Consider the following 16,340-nt stretch of genomic DNA (forward strand, 5'->3'; position numbering starts at 1 on the left):
AGTCTCCCCACTTACAGGGATGATCCTACTGGGACCAGAGGTCTCAGTGTCTGGGCCTTTTTTTGACTGACTTTTATGTTTTCTGTAAAGGTGAGGTGTTGAAATGAGACACTTTTCACCATCCAAGAGAGATTGAGGTTAAGTGCCTTGAAAATATTTTCAACAGAATGGAGATATGGCTGTATTTCAGGACACTTGGATTTAGGCAGTCCTGAACTATAGGGAGTTTAAACAGCATCCTGTCACATAAATACTGCATAGATCCTTAAAAAACACTGCAGTCTCAGGTGGTTTGAAACAAATTGTTTAGTTTTATGGACAGAAACAGTCATTAATTAATTACACTATTTATCCCTCACCAAATTAAGTTGGTCTGTTAATGGTGCAGAATCAATATAACCCATATAGCAAATTAACTCTATTTTGTGCATTAGATTCCCACATTTTCTAAAAGCAGGCGAGCAGTAACTTGTTTACTTCTAAAGGAATTAGTAGAAACAGGCGTTTCTTATAAAATTGTAACTCAAACACCCCCCAGTGAACGTGGGTGTGCTTATGAAATTCTAAAAATGTGAATCTTCCAAGAAAGTATAGGATATTGCCAGTGATTCCTCTTTGCACAAAGACATGCTCATTGCTCCATGGTGGCATCTGGTACCTTACAGAACAGAGCCCATCTGCTTGTGAATCATGCCATGCTGGTAGCTTGGGAAAGTTTAACTTCTTGCTTATCCTTGCAAAAGTGCAAAAGCCCCAGGGACAGCTGGGAGATCAGTGGTGTGGTCCATGAGGATCAGTCTCAAGAAGCATCAAAACCCTGCCTAAGCCCTATCTCTTATTAAGCTGGAAGGTGGCTGGGAACAAAACAGTCATGGCTTTTTTGAGTCCACACACCAGCTGGGATCCCTACAGGGACAATAAAGAGGACAGCAGGTCTCAGGGGCTCACTAGAAGATGCCCCAGCCATTCAGTCTAAATATGGATCTGATAACCAGTCCTTCTGGGTTTGTGGTTGTTCCTTAAATACCCTGTTACTCTGACACCCTTGAAGTCAGCATGCCTTGCAATGACAATGTCTGCACCAAAGCAAGGCACCCGTGGGGCACCTCCAGACAGAAATTCAGTCATTTCTCTTAGCAACTTTTCTTTGTAAAAGTAAAGCCAGACAACTATGTGAGAATAGACTCCAAGCCCAAAACCTGATACTTTACCTGAATGTCCCTCCAATGGAGGGGGGTACCCAACTTTCTTGTATGATACTTTTCTTCCTTAGGTTCCTTCCAGACCTTATACAACTCCTATTTATGAGACTCCATCCAGTTCAAGTTCATAGGGCTAAACTTCTTCCATAATTTTAATAAAGTTAAGAGTGCTATGAATAATGTAACTTCACAGACATCATTGGAATGTGTGTTTTATGGAGCCAAATAAATGTTTCCACTTGGGCCACCTTTAGCATTGCTGAAGATATGACCCTTCATTATCCTGAACTGTAACTGCTAATATAAATAATTTATACATCCATTAAGAGAGTTTTCATAACAAAAATAGGTTTATAGTGCAATTCTATTATGTACAAGCTATTTGCAATTGAGACCACAGGGTCAATAGATATTTAGACTTTTTTATGAGAGTCTCTTCAGCTAGTGCAGAAAGTTAATGTTTTTGTTGACTTAATCTTTAATAATAATAAAAAAAAGGGTAAAGAAGAAAATTATTCTTACTGTGAGTTTCTAGAAGACAATTGTTTTTTTCCTTTAATATTTCTGCAGAGAAAAACAACATAAAAGAAATTCCCTCATCTAACATATGTCTTTAAAAATGTGTGCAACTTTTCAATATGTGCCATGTGTCATTAAAGCTCCTTCTGTCACCAGTTGTTGTTTATGCAGTTGCACTTCTACAAAACTTCAGTACAAAAGAGAAGACACAAATGAAAACTTCATTAAATTAGGGAAAAAAAATGAAGTTCAATCCATTCCCAGCTGGATGGGACTTATGTGCTTGTGTGTGTTTGTGCATGCAAGGGTGTGTGTGCATGTGAACATTTTTAGTGTGGGGTTTTTCTCATGGCTCTTATCAAAATGTAGAGAACAGCTACTTCTGACACACTTCAATAGGAGCACGGGAAGATTCTGCCTTCTTCACTGGGATCTATGGGTCACAGTCACGTAGGAAAAACACACAAGATAATTTCCTTTTCAGTATATTAGTGAGATGAGCTGCTTTGTACTATAATGCATAACACTATACGCACAGTGATTGTAAATTTAATTTTTAACTAACACAAAACTGAGGGTTTGCTTAATTATTCTCTGCATGAGCCTAAATAGAGTAACAGACAACTTTTTATCTTCTGCAGATGTTAGAGCAGTGCCAATGGACCCACACAGCACACAAGCTCTGGGACACACAGGATGGATTTGCCTTCCTTGTCATGCACAGATGTCTGAAATGCATTCAGAGCACCCGAGACACCTGCAAAGAGCTGGCTGACAGAGCGCCAGCAGGATCCATGCCTTGCTTCAGCAGCAGCTAGACACCTTCTGAAATGACAATAAAATGATTGAGCAGAGCTAAAGGAGGATTGGGATGGGAATCAGTTTAGGAATAAGTTAACATAGGTAAGGTAGGTGGCTGTATATCAGACATGCTCCTGTGGTCTCACTGAGATCAGTTCAGCGAGTGCAGGTACGCTGCCCAGCCTTCAACTGCTGCCTCTGAGGCTGTGTCTCCCTAAGATCCTGTGTCCTATCTGCCAGTTACCTACAGATGTTCTGCTTGTCTTTTGGTATCTCAGATATCCTGCATGTCTTTTGGTATCAGTAACCCTCTATGTTAAGGAAGCTCTTTGCTACCTATAGGGACAGCTTAGTTATCTATTTGCATGGTCCCATGTAGATACCTAAAGGTAGGAGTCTTGATCCAGCTGTGAATTCCTTACATCCTTCACAGAGAAATCAACTAGGCTTGCATGAAAAATATTATGTAGATTCTGAAAATTTTATTTTTTGTTATATACAGTTCCTCTAATGTATGGCAAGTCTGGATGTGCAAATCCTTTTCTATGATCAAAACCAGAGGAATGCCTTGCAATGCCAGTAAGCATGGACTGAAGTCTTCACATCAAAAATAATCATGGATCTCTCCTGCAAAGAATATAACATGTTTCATTAGAGGAGAGGCATTGCTAAGACTGAAAAGAGACTGCAGAGGATTATCAACACTATTTAGGGCTTTCAGCTTCTGAGTCATGAGGCAAGATTAGCGGCACAAAAAGAACAGAGATTTCACAGAACTCCATCCCATCTGGAAAACAGCATAACAGAATCATGTTGAGAAACTCTTTGTTACTGTAACTAATTCAAAACCATGATGCCTTGATGTTGGCTTACATTTGGGAAAGTGTTTTTAGCAGAAGTTCTGCAAATCTTCAAGTACCACAGTTTATTCAGACAGAAAGGAGTAATCATTTTTTTTCAGTGAGGAAGAAATACCTACAAGGAAAAAAATGCCCTCTATTTGTCCTTTAAACCTTTTGATTTTGAATTCAATAAACCTAGGCTGAAGAGCTGACAGTTTTACAGGTAAAAGGGTTTTAGTCTGAACAAAGAGAAAGGTTTGGTTCTCTTCAGGAAGATTCCTCTACCAATATATTCCTTTGCCAGAATTATTTATTTCCTTTCTCTCCTGCAGACAGTGTTTCTGCAACAGTATTGGCAGAAGACTCTTAATTTTTTTCATCTTTGGATTCTGTTTTTTTTTTTTTTTCTGTTTCTGGGAATCCTGTGCATAGGTGTAAGGAGAGACACAGACATAAGGAAGAAAAGTAAATGGAAAGAATCCAGAATAAAAGGGGACACAGAGGGAATGAATTTTTCTTCCATTCTTCATGATTCTTTTTCTTTATGTCCACAGTGAACAGGGATGTCCTTGGATGTGAAAGCTGGGTGTTAGGAGCCATGCTGGAGGGAGCTAAGACTTTTAGTAGTATTTTCTCCTACTGTGGCTCTAGTTGCCAAGCAAAGAGAGCACAGAGCCATCTAAAATTACAAATGTAGGAGTTGTACAAAAAAAAGATTGCCAGAACCTGTAAATCTTTGTGCAATTCCACTTTTTCAAGTTTTATAAATTATTACATAACTGGCTAAGTTTTTATGGGTTTTCTGTCAAAATTACCTTCATTGTCTTTTACCTGCTTCTCTAATAATGATATTGGAGACCAAGTCAAGAAATCCAACAAATATTTACACAAGGGAGAAACTTTACAAATTGAGCATGTCCTATGAGACCCAACCATAATTTATGAGTTGTTATAATCTGTAATTGGGGGAAAACTCATACATAAGAAAGCAAAAGAGTAGAGATGTAAGGGGATAAAAAAACTGTTAGATGTATTTTGGGAGATTGAGCAACACTTACTGCTTAGTAACTTCCTAATGATTTTTCTTTTTTTTTTTTTTTTTTTGGTTAAAGAAGAAGTCCATTCAAGAATAAAGAAAGGAAAAAGAACACAGACTGAGGAGCAAAATCAAATAGCGTAGATGAGGGTGACATTGACAAGTGGCCAACTGGCCTCTTGTTCCTTAAAACAAAACTACCTCTAAGAATCTAAACAAATATTTATAGGAGCCCAGCAAAGCTGCATAACATACTGACTTCTTTCTTGCTATTTGAAAGCCATGAGGTCTTCTGGTAAATATCTTGGCTTGAGGAGTTTTGGTGCCATGCCTGATCAGCTGTAGCCATCCTTCTGTGTACCCCCGTCTTCCTCTGAGCCATTAGCACAGCATAATTTATCTTCTGGCACAGAATATTTTCACTGGAAATCTAATGGGAGGGATTAAGGTTAAAACATTCTAAAACCAAAACCCATGGTCATGGACCTGGGTATAATATGTTGCCCGAAGAGCTGTGAATGTTACAAAAAGAACTCCTTCAGGACATAAATAGTTCACAACCATTTGTTCTAATGACGCACATTTTTCAAAACTTGACTTATGGAAAGAGATTGCCAAGTTTATTTCAGACCATTTATAGACCAGAAGCAATTTTGAGGACTTTATTGAATATTGCAGATTTATTCTGCAAGATGAATTTATGCAGATTACAATAATAACAACAATATTGGGTAATTGAGAGACTTGGAACAGACTTGATGGATTATCACATTTTCCTGTCATTCTATGGCACACTACAAAAATGTATAAAATTATTAAATTGAAGTAAGATGTGATGGAGAAAATTTCAAATTACAAATGCAGCTCTTACTGAATGGTATTCAAAAGTGCAGCGCCACACTCCTGGATCTCCAGATCTGAAGTGTGTTAGAATTATTGATAAACTCCAATACTGTTTACATGGCTCTTATGGATCTATCAGTGTGACATCTACTGAATGCATTAAAAAATCTGAAGAGCTGTCTCATCTGTCTCCACCTCTAAAACAACAATGGCTTTCTTGAGAAAAGTTAGGATTATACAAGAATGACAAGAAACTGTACAAGAATGACAAGAAACTATACAAGAATGAGAAGAAACTTTTTAACCCAAACTCATTCTTTATACCTCTACTTTTCAGAGTTCTGTAGTACCCAGAGTTTTATCTCTATTCTCTGTACACTGAGAAAGTCATTGGTATGATGTCTGTTTCAGGTAGTCAGTGAGTGAAGAACCTCCCTTCTCTGATGAACTGTCACATCTTTCAATATTTTCTTGACTGGAACTTAACAGAAGAGGTGCAGTCTCAGGAAATGAGGATTCTATAGCATCATTGTATTAAGATGAAAAGAAAAATGGTATTGAACACTCACCTCCAGTTTAAGACTTCTAGATGCTTCATTTGCAAAAATAGAGACCTGAGTAACAATAATGAAGAAGGTTTAAGAAACTTGACCCATAATATTTAAGAATATTACTTTGACTCTCTTTACACCAAAAAAAAAAAAAAAAAAAAAAAAAAAAAATCTCCATCTCTCAGTCTATCAGGATCACCTCAAAAACAGAGTCTGTAGTTAGGAATTTGTCTAAAAGAAAAGTTTTGGTGGCAATTCAGGCATAAGAGAGTCCCACCATAAAATCCATTCTCTTACACCAGCACTCCAGTTCTCTGTTCCTGCGTCTGTACTGGCAAGTGTTCATATTTTGAGTGACATCATGGAGCAGCTCAAAGCACATAGATAAAGGGAAATATAAAACCTGTAATGAAAAAAAGAAAACAGGAGAGAGAAGAGAAGAGAAGAGAAGAGAAGAGAAGAGAAGAGAAGAGAAGAGAAGAGAAGAGAAGAGAAGAGAGAAGATGAAAAATAGCAAAATAAAGAATATAAGTAAAAGAAAGGGAAAAGATGACTGTTGCTGCTGAACATGTTGCAGTATCAAACCAGAATTTCAGACAGTGATGCACAAAGCTATCAGAGACCAAATTGGTGTGAATAATCTCCATTTTTCCAGCATTCACCATTAAAGACTATCAGTATTCTGACTGAACCCCGAGCTCAAGTAACAAGAACAGCATGATAACATCACATTATCTGTTCCTCACTGCACGTGTGTAACACAGCCAGAAATCCTACTGTTGCCATCACATTAAACCAGAGAAATGCATTTCTACAGGGAGACAAGCCCCTCTCTTCCTCATGTGCTTTGGTCTAAAGCAATACAAATAGTGGGTGCTGGATTTATGGAAACAGTGTAAACATCACTGGTTTTGTGATTCTCATGAAGAAGTCATAACGACAAACTAGCACAAAAAAGAATGATTTTATTGTTGTTGCTCTCAGAGCAAAAGTGTTTTGGCGCATATAAGGTACTCTACACAGAGGTTTGAGATATTGAGTTTAAATAAAAGTCATCATATCACTTTGACTTCATTGAAACAACAGGAGGAAAATAATAAAATTTGACATGTGGGAAGAAGAGAAAGAAGTCTGTAAGAGGAAATTATTTTCAGGTTTCTTTTAGGCCACATTCAGTGATAAAAAGCAAAAAACCCCAAACTTAAATCTATTTTAAAAAATCACTTGAGAACAAGCTTTCAAATTAAATTATTTAAATTCTTTTCATAATGAAAGTCTCATAAAATTAAAACGCATTCATCTCTTCCAGTTGTATTCCACAAAGATTTCCTCTTAACTGATGAAATAGACTTTGCCTTGAAGGACTGTCACATTAACATTTTCATGCATTCTTTTTATGGGAACATGCTGCAGAAACAGTCAAACAGAAGCAGTTCTGTTGTCTGTGCAGATTTAACTAATGTACACAGAGCTTAAATAAGGCCCTGCTGATGTGAGTCCATACCAAGACTAATCAACTTAAGAAAAGCAGTAAGTATTTAGAAATGAGGAAACCCATGATGGCTCAATCATTTGTGCTCTATTTCTCTTGGTGTATAAGTGTGTTCCTCATATAACTTCTCTGTTTTGGTCTGAAAATTTCCAGAGGTTGCTGGGCCAGCTTGCACAGTTATTCTCCACATTACCCCACTGACAAGTCTGAGCTCATGCAGGTTTTCCTTTTCTACACCAAGATATCCCTCCTGCAGTGATGCATGCTTCAGTAAATAATTCCAAATTATTATTATTCAGTGAACTTCTTTCTTTGCTTTCTCTGTTAAACTAATATAAAAGGGCAGATACTGTACTTTTATAGCTCTTATATTTTCCTTTCTGCATTGTTTCGCTGCGGGGCCACAATGACTAGAACAAAATGCTTTAATACAATGTAAGACTTTTTTTCTCATCTTGACTTTTATACTATGAGGCAAAAGAAAACTCCACTTGCACAATACATTCAGGAGGTGGTAAGTTTTTGAAAATATTTAAATGCTCAGGTTAAAATTGTCAAAATTGTTTATACCTTATATTAGAAGGAAAGTAAGATATTTCAGTTAGTTTTGTTTATTAAAGCAGGATTAGGGATGTCTTCAGAGTAACCCATCAACATAAATTTAAAGTCAAGGACTCTTTGGAGATCCAGAAAAGACGGTTTCAAGTCTTTTATGAACCATGGACTTCAACATGGGCATCCTCAAGGTGTGCCTCTGCTGTTGAACTGCCAACATAGACACTTGCAGGTGGAAAAATTCACTTGTCATCCAGCCCTAAATTCAAGGTCTGATAGGTGTTTCTGAAAGAGGCCACCAGTGCTGAGGAAAACTGTGACCTTGTTCACACACAGCACCTACACAGCTTGTTAATGTGATCATTTAAGAGGAGAGTAACCGTGTTATTTAATTCCAGGCATCAGACTTGGGGCCTTTAGGACACAGACACATCACTGACAAGCTAAATAAGGAAAAGACAAAGGAAAGCAGCCCCCACCTCCAAAATGAATCTTCACCTGAAATTTTAAATGGACCCTGGCAGATTGGCTCTCCCTCTGGAAGCAGCACACACTCCTGCCTCCTCACAGTCAGATAGCTCAGGTGTTTACTTCAGCAGGATGGTTTCAGTGGCTAACAGATAAGTTAAAGCTGCCAGCTCAGCTGTCTGGAAGCCAGCTTAGGACCCTAACTGGGGCAACCTCGGTTCAGTGAGTAAATCTCAGCAGTAAGCAGACTGTGACACTAATATCACTCATACTCTTCCTCCATTATATCTTCTAGGTGAGAGAATGAGAGAATTTTGTCTTCATTTTCTAGTGAAAGCTTTTTCTTGTTTTTCTTTTTTTTTTTTTTTTTTTTTTTTTTTGGTACTCCTTGGCATCTTCTTTACCTTTTATCTAGTTTTTCCTTTTGTCCTAAACATCATTTTTCCCCTTTCTGAAGTGCCACGTTAGTTTTCTGCCTGGATATAAAGGCTTGATTTCAGCCACTTGATTAGTGAGCTATAATTTATGCTTACATAGTGTTTTCAATCCTCAACTACTATAGGAATACTGCTTAATGAATCTTTACAACTTGCCTGTGAGATAAGTCTAGTAAATCTTATTACTGCATTATTTCCTTTTTTTTTTCCTGGCTTACAAAGGAGGGCAATATGTAAAATGAAAGCCCACACAACCGTTATTCTCAGTTTATTTAGGTTTTGTTTTTAGCTTCATTATTTATACTCTTCTGCCTTCTATTTTTTTAAAGCTTATTTGAATCTCCATTTTTATTTTAATTCTATTTATTTTCTAGTTGTCACATGCCGAGGTGACTATTAGAGGTTTATTTTGATCAATTTAATATGCACCTGACTGACTCTGTGGTTGAAACCTACTGTTATTACCCATAACCATTACAGCATCTTTACTTGGCTAGAATTACTGTGTTTCAGAAATTGCTACTATTCTGTCATTTTTATCAAAGGCACTTTTTCTTATTTCAGTTTAAAATGCCAGTTCTTTTATCCTTTTCAACTTTCATGTCACCTTTTGAGCTGCAAGGCTTTTATAAATTGAGTTTGAAGTATCTCCTTAGAACTCTGTTATTAGTCATACAGCAGAGTCATCTCTGCTTTTTTGTCTTTAAGGAGAACAATATCTCTTCGCAGCAGTACTTGATAAACACTTCCTACGACAAATAAAACCTTACTGCAGCACCATGGACCTTTAATGATCTGTATTGTTTTCTTTTGGATGAACCAGAAGAAGGACACAGCCCAGAGCTGGCAGAGTCAGACAAAGACACGTGTAACTCCTTAGGAATGTTGCTTTGTGGAGTGTTTTCTTCATGTTATGCTTTTGTGGCTAAGGGAGCCAAGTCACACTTGCTCCATATTTGCCAGAAATAACAGAAAGAAACTTCACTGTTGATTCTTTTAAAAGACAAACTCTGATAACAAGATGACTAAAGTTTTATTCACGTTTTTAAAAATAAGCAGCCTGAAGAACATGTGGATCATATTGGTCTGAAACCACGCAATTTTGTGTAAAAACCACATTGTTTTACTATTTTTATTCTTTATTGCACTAATGTCAGCACCCATGATCAAGATAAAGTCTAATCTAAGGTTAGTCTGGAGTATAAGAGAAGAAAGACAAAGAAAGAGCAGAAAAAACTTATGCAAAAGTGAAATGACTCATAACACACAGGACAATGAGCACCTCTGATTTCAGCAGAAATACACATTTTATATCACACCCTGACAATTTATTGTCAAAGCTAAGGCTGTCAAGGCCATAAGTCCAGAGCTGTGTATCTCCAATGTAGCTGATTCTCCTGCACCCTGTGCGCAAGGATCATGATTGTGCAGGCCTAGTCCTTACTATTTTGGGGGTTCAATTAAAAACAGGTCTAATTTTTAGTTTACTTGTTTATTTTTTATTCAAAATTTCTATTTAGAATTACAATATTTTTGTGATCAGGTTCTTTATTAACAGAAAAACTCAGATGTGACTCTAGAACCATCTTTTTTTTTTGGTTGCAAAGGTAGATTCTTAATTATGTAACTAATAATTTTTTAAGATGCTTACCTAGGTTTTTTAGTTAGGAAGAAAGACCTTTGACCTTCTTTAATTTGGATAGAAAGGACAGAAGGATTTCCATGTCTGTGCTGGACTTCTCTTCCATATGGTACCATTACATGCAAAGAGTTGGAAAGGTTGAATAAATGAAGGATTGTTTAAAAGAATAAGAGGGGGAGAAGGATATAATTTGGTATTTTCCACAGTCTCTTGCCACATTTGAAACACAGGATTAGAACTGAACAAGATATCGTGGTTTTCAAGATATCAGATTTTCTGGGAACAAAATACTTACAAGGCACATCACCTGTTAGCTGGCCAAATGTTTTTGGAGTGACAATGTGAGTGAGTATCTGTATGACTGTTCTGTTATTTGCCTTCTTAAACTCCTTGTTTATAGTTCTAGTATGGAATTTTTTTAAAAAGAGAAAAATAGACAAACAAAACAACAAATGAAAACTTCACAGGCACTTGCTACAAATACACACACTTTTGAGACAGGAATGATTGTAGGCATTGACAGAGTAATTTCCACAGAAATCTGTGGAAATAGAAAATACCAGGAATTTTTTCCAGAATGTCTTTTACGTTCATTTGAGGTTTTTCCTGAATGTTGGCTGGTCCCAGAAGCAGCTGCATTTGTGGCCAGTGAGCACATTTACTTCTTCCTTTAGGGACTCCCAGCTGCAGTCCTCAGCACCACTTCCTGAGTGTTCCCAAGCCCTCTCACTATAAATGCAGCTACACCAATTCTCCTCCTGTCCTGCCAAGACCAGTGCCTCATGACATTTTTGTATGAGCAACGTCTTTTATAAATTTTATGAATACATCAGTTGCAAATTGTTCAGATGCTACATTGAGGGGCACAGAAGTGTCTTTAAGAGAATTTGCAGCTTTTACTGAAGCAAAACACCATCTGGAATAAGCTATATGCTTGCCTACACAAGCCCACTCTGCTTGCTTCTGTCTCCTTGTAAAACTTTGGTATCTCTGTCACAGGCTTTTTTATTCCACCTACTATCTGTGGGAATCTCTTGCTTCCCTTGAACTGCCAAAAAGTTCGGCATCCGGTCTGAGCTGGCAGGCTGAGTTCCCCTTAAATTCAGTGAAGAGTAAGGGGTCCTCTGGTTGTGGATGGCATGGAGAGGAGTCCCTTTCTGGAAAGATCTACCATTCTGGGTCACAAAAGTAGCCTGAGTATCTAGCTCAAAATCTGTGCCTGCATTAATGGATCCCATACAACATTGCTTTTCAAAGCATTTTGCAGTTAAGAACACTGACTTTCTCCCCAGTGATAAATTGATGTGGAAATTACATTTAGTTGTTATAGGAAATGGTGGCATAGAAAATATCCACTCAGTAATACATGCTGACATTTTTCATGTGTTTTCATAATCACCATGGAGAAGCAGTTCCTTTGTCTAGGGGAAGAAATGACAAATATCTTAAAAGTCTTCCTCAGAGCCGCTGGGTCTTCTGTCTCTGCAGACCATTTCTGCCAGGACACCTCAGGCTGAGTGGAGAGATGTGGCATGCTCCCCTTTTAGCACAGGCATGGCTGTTCTGCTGTTATCATCGATGGGATTTGTGAATGCCAATCTTTGCTTTATATTTTTTTCATTCTCCCTATGCTGAGGCAAACCATCCAGTTATAAAACACCATAGAGAGTTTTCTCTGGCATCTGCTACCTCTGATTTCCAGGTGGAGTCAGACTGCACAAACCTCATCCCAATGTCACGTGTAGTTGAAGACACTTAGAAACACAGAGAGGGTTATCAGTCACATGAATCTCACTGGATTATATTCCCCAGCATGAAAATGTTAGATATTCACACGTTAGATATTCAAACATTCATATTCAAGGGCTAAAGAAATAGCTAATTAGGAAATATTATCTTTTAAATATTCAAATTTTACTGAATAAAAAAGTCAGTCTGTTGAAAGATCAAAGTGTTACATTTATTTTACCGCTCTTTATGTTAACTTTGTTGTTCTTATTAACTATATATGTGTTGCTATTTTCTTTTTATCCTGAAATCATATTTCCTCTCTCCTTGGGAGAAAAATGGGGGTTTTTTTCCCATCCTCTTCTTCCTGGGTGATCATTTGGAAAAGATACCAGCTCACATACAATGTTTTGGTACACTGCATTCTCCTGATCATTAAGCAATGAGAAGTTGTTCCCTTACACCTTAGAGAGTATTACAGTATAATCCAAGAGACACCATTCATACATACAATCAAGGAAGATTCATGTTGGCAGGACCATTATCCAGTGTCCTGAAGGTGGTGAGAAAGAGATCCCACATCTTACATCTCCAGCAGCTCTGCACCCTTGGTCCATCAGAGGCGAGCTGACCTCCACGCAGAGCCAAGTACCCCTCCCAGGATGGTAGGGCTGGGGTCTGCCATGAGAGCCAGCACCTCTGGAGAAGAGAGGATCTGATGGAGCTTAGTCCTGAAACATCTCCTCCCCTCTCCACCAATGCCTTCATCTGCCAGAGCCCAGGTCAGCCTTCTGGGATCCACCAGAGCAGCACTATGTCTCTGACATGCTCCTATAATGCCGCACTCTGCAGTCTTCAGCCATGGGCATTTTCTCCTAATTTCAGTAGGAATGATTCCAAGATTTGGTGCCACAGTGGAGGAATGTGAAGAAAGGAGAAATTACAAATGCCCTACATTTATGCATTGTGTTGTGCATTAAAACTTGTAATGACACTGAAGGGTTCCAAGGAATTTGACAACAAATAAGGACCAATTGTGTAATAAAGGTGCAGTAATTCATACCCAGCCACCGGCAGATCTTCTCAAATTTGTTTGAAGTCAACAAAAGTCTTCCAGAATATTATGACTTAATTCAAATGCATGAATTTTATGGTTTTTAAAGTGTATTCCTTAGAATTTTTCTATCCTGTGTGTTTTGGCTGTTCTACCCATGAGCTGTAAGACATAAAAAAAATGGCCCTATACTTCAGAAAATATCTACCAATGAGGGAAAGAAAGAAAGAAAGAACAGCATGTTGGCTTTCTCAACATAAATATTCTCATTACAATTTCTAGCTCAAGTTCTGCAGATCCAAAAGATTTTGGCTCTCCTAAAAACTAGAAGCAGAAACAACTGCAGAAAAGGGATCAAATCAAAATATATGTGCCAGAAAACTAACTTTTATTTTTGAAAAACACTTCTTCAAAAAATCATAATAAAATGAGAAATTTAAGAAAACATTTCTGTGCATTACAGCTGCTGCCAAATAACTTCTCTTGCACGTGAGATATTTCCATAAGTTTTTGGTCTGAGGAGAAGCAGTAACTACAGCCATTACCAAGCTGAGTTATAAAATAATCAATGTCCAAAAATTAGTAATAATTATTTCATCATTAATCACATGTTAATTTTCATATAACATAATTTTAATGGGCTTAATCTTGAAATATTTATCAATGGTGAGCTATTTAGAATGGGGGTTACTCATTGATTTATGTTATACATTTTTATTTTAACTTTAGTATAGTTCTATTTTTTCTTTAAATTAGGAAATACATTTCTGCATTTGAATATTAATTATTTTTTTAAATAATAAATAAATGTGTATTTAATGTAATTATTACACAATTTTAAAAATATATTTTAACTGAATAAATAAATACTCTTCATCTTTCTTTAAGACCAGTTTAAACTTCAGGCAGAAATCATAAAGATTTAATATTTGTGCTATGTATTTAATTCTTAATGCCTCAAATTCTTTTTATGATTGTTAAACAAGTTCAGTAACCAGATTGGTGCGGCATACTTAAATTTAAAATATAAAATTTTGTGTTAATTTTGCAGTGCCAGGCTGTACATTTAAACACAAATATGATGAAGAGAAAAACCTCATCCAGTTATTTGAAACACCAGTACCTCAGGCAAACTGCCTACTGCACACATTTATATCTTGCTGGACCAAAATAGGAGTTGAACTTGATCCTTGTAGGTCCCTTCAAACTCAGTATATTCTATTATTCCATATGCACTTCCAAGAAGCAATTTGTTTAAATTATAGGAGAACTTTTCATCGGTCCAGAAATGTTATTGAAGACTACTAAGCTACACAGGTAAAAAACTCAGGCTGAAGAATCTCACCCACTAATATTTTCCCTCAGGTTTTTAAATTCAATTTAAGATACAACATATGTTCTAAAACAGAGATCTAATCTTAATCTACAGATACAGAAGAGCAGAGATCCCTGGTTATTCTCACCACTGAAATGTCTTCTATTTCTATCACAATTTATATTATTGTGATGGTTTGTACCAAACAAATTTGGACTTTGTTACGATGAATATTCTTGGAAAGCATAAGCCTCAATGACCCTATAAACAAGGATAAATCTCTGCTGTTATTGAAGTAGTATTTGCATGTAGTGAAAAGTCATAGGATAGCACATGAGAATCTGAGCTACTCAGCCCATAAGGGCAGAAACCAGCATTACTTACTGATTTGAGCTACTTCCTCAGCTCTGAGGATTTGATTTTACAAAAACTATGAATGCTTCTGAAACACATTTCAAAGATGAAATAAAGCCAGTGATACTTTTGGACTGAAAAAATATGAGGATGACCATTATAAATTCTCAGCAGAGACTAATCACTTTTCAGTGCTGTTTTTTTTCCAGGTTTTCCCAGTGTCTCACTTTCACCACTGAATTTTTATCTGTCTTCTCTTTCAAAATTGGTATTACCTATCTCCCAGGTTTTAGTTTGCAGAATCACCCAGACTCCAAGCATTGTTTTAATATTGAACATTTAGTAATTTTTAAAAGAAGCAAGAGGATACAGACCTAGAACTAGGTTAATTGAGTTCTGGTTTGATTAAATTTCCCCTACTGTATTTCATATGAAGTCCTAAAGTCATAAGATAAAAAGATGAAATTTTACTAAAGCTAATTGTATAAAATTATAATAAGTGTCTGAATTTATCAGTATTTACCTTGATGTATTTGATAGATTCCCTGACTGACCTGAGCTAAGTCTCACAAGCATCTGGAAGAACATATTACAAAAATACCAGACTGGTATAAACCACAAAGCTTGTTCATGTCCTGTCAGATAAACAAAGGAACAACAAAGGAATCCTGAGGTTTAATTACGTGCACAGCATATCTCCACAGACACACCACAAGCTGCAGAGGGAGGCTGCACTTGATTTCTGGTTAAAAGCCAATTCCTATGGTCTTGCAGCAGTAATATTCCTTTCAGAAATAAGATAATAAACGCTCTGGAATTGCCACATGAGAAGAATCTATACATTATAGAGTTGATGCACTGTGAGGACTGTTACAATTTCTGGCCACAATTGACAGCGCTGTATTGAAAGGTCTGCTGGGGGATGAAGCCTCAGAGGTGACCTCTTTCAATCTTGCTTTTCTTGTGAAGATGTGGTGACCTGGAGGGAGAGCAGAGCAGCTGTAAGTAGTGCTCTGCCTGCACAGCAGGCAGAGTTGGCTTGCTACACAGAGAAATGCACCGTTTAGACTTAGACAGGTAAAAAAAAACAATTGACACATTTATCTGTACATTCTTAGCTTCTTGTATTTTTCAAGCAAATCAAGACATTATATCAGAATGCTTATGAAAAGCCTGTACACTGCTAGATTTCTACTGGTGTAGCTAAGATATTTAAAACATGTAAAGGGCAATCTTTACAGAAATAATTCATAAAGAGATAATGGGTTGGAATATTTTTGCCTGGTTTCTAAGGAAATGAAGCTTTTACAGTCCCTCTTCCCATTAGTTCCCCCACAGTCCCTATAACTTCTGGAGCTGTCAGGCAACTTCAACTACATTTGACAGGAACAGATGTCTCACATTTAAGAACATAAGAAATCCCTCTCAACTCACTGCAGTAGCACATCTACCCATCCCGTGGTCCACTATTGCAGGAATGTTAGAGGGCTCATTCCTGCCT

The sequence above is a fragment of the Pyrgilauda ruficollis genome, unplaced genomic scaffold, assembly GCF_017590135.1.
Source record: "Pyrgilauda ruficollis isolate IOZ18807 unplaced genomic scaffold, ASM1759013v1 scaffold8, whole genome shotgun sequence".
In the NCBI taxonomy this organism is placed as follows: Eukaryota; Metazoa; Chordata; class Aves; order Passeriformes; family Passeridae; genus Pyrgilauda; species Pyrgilauda ruficollis.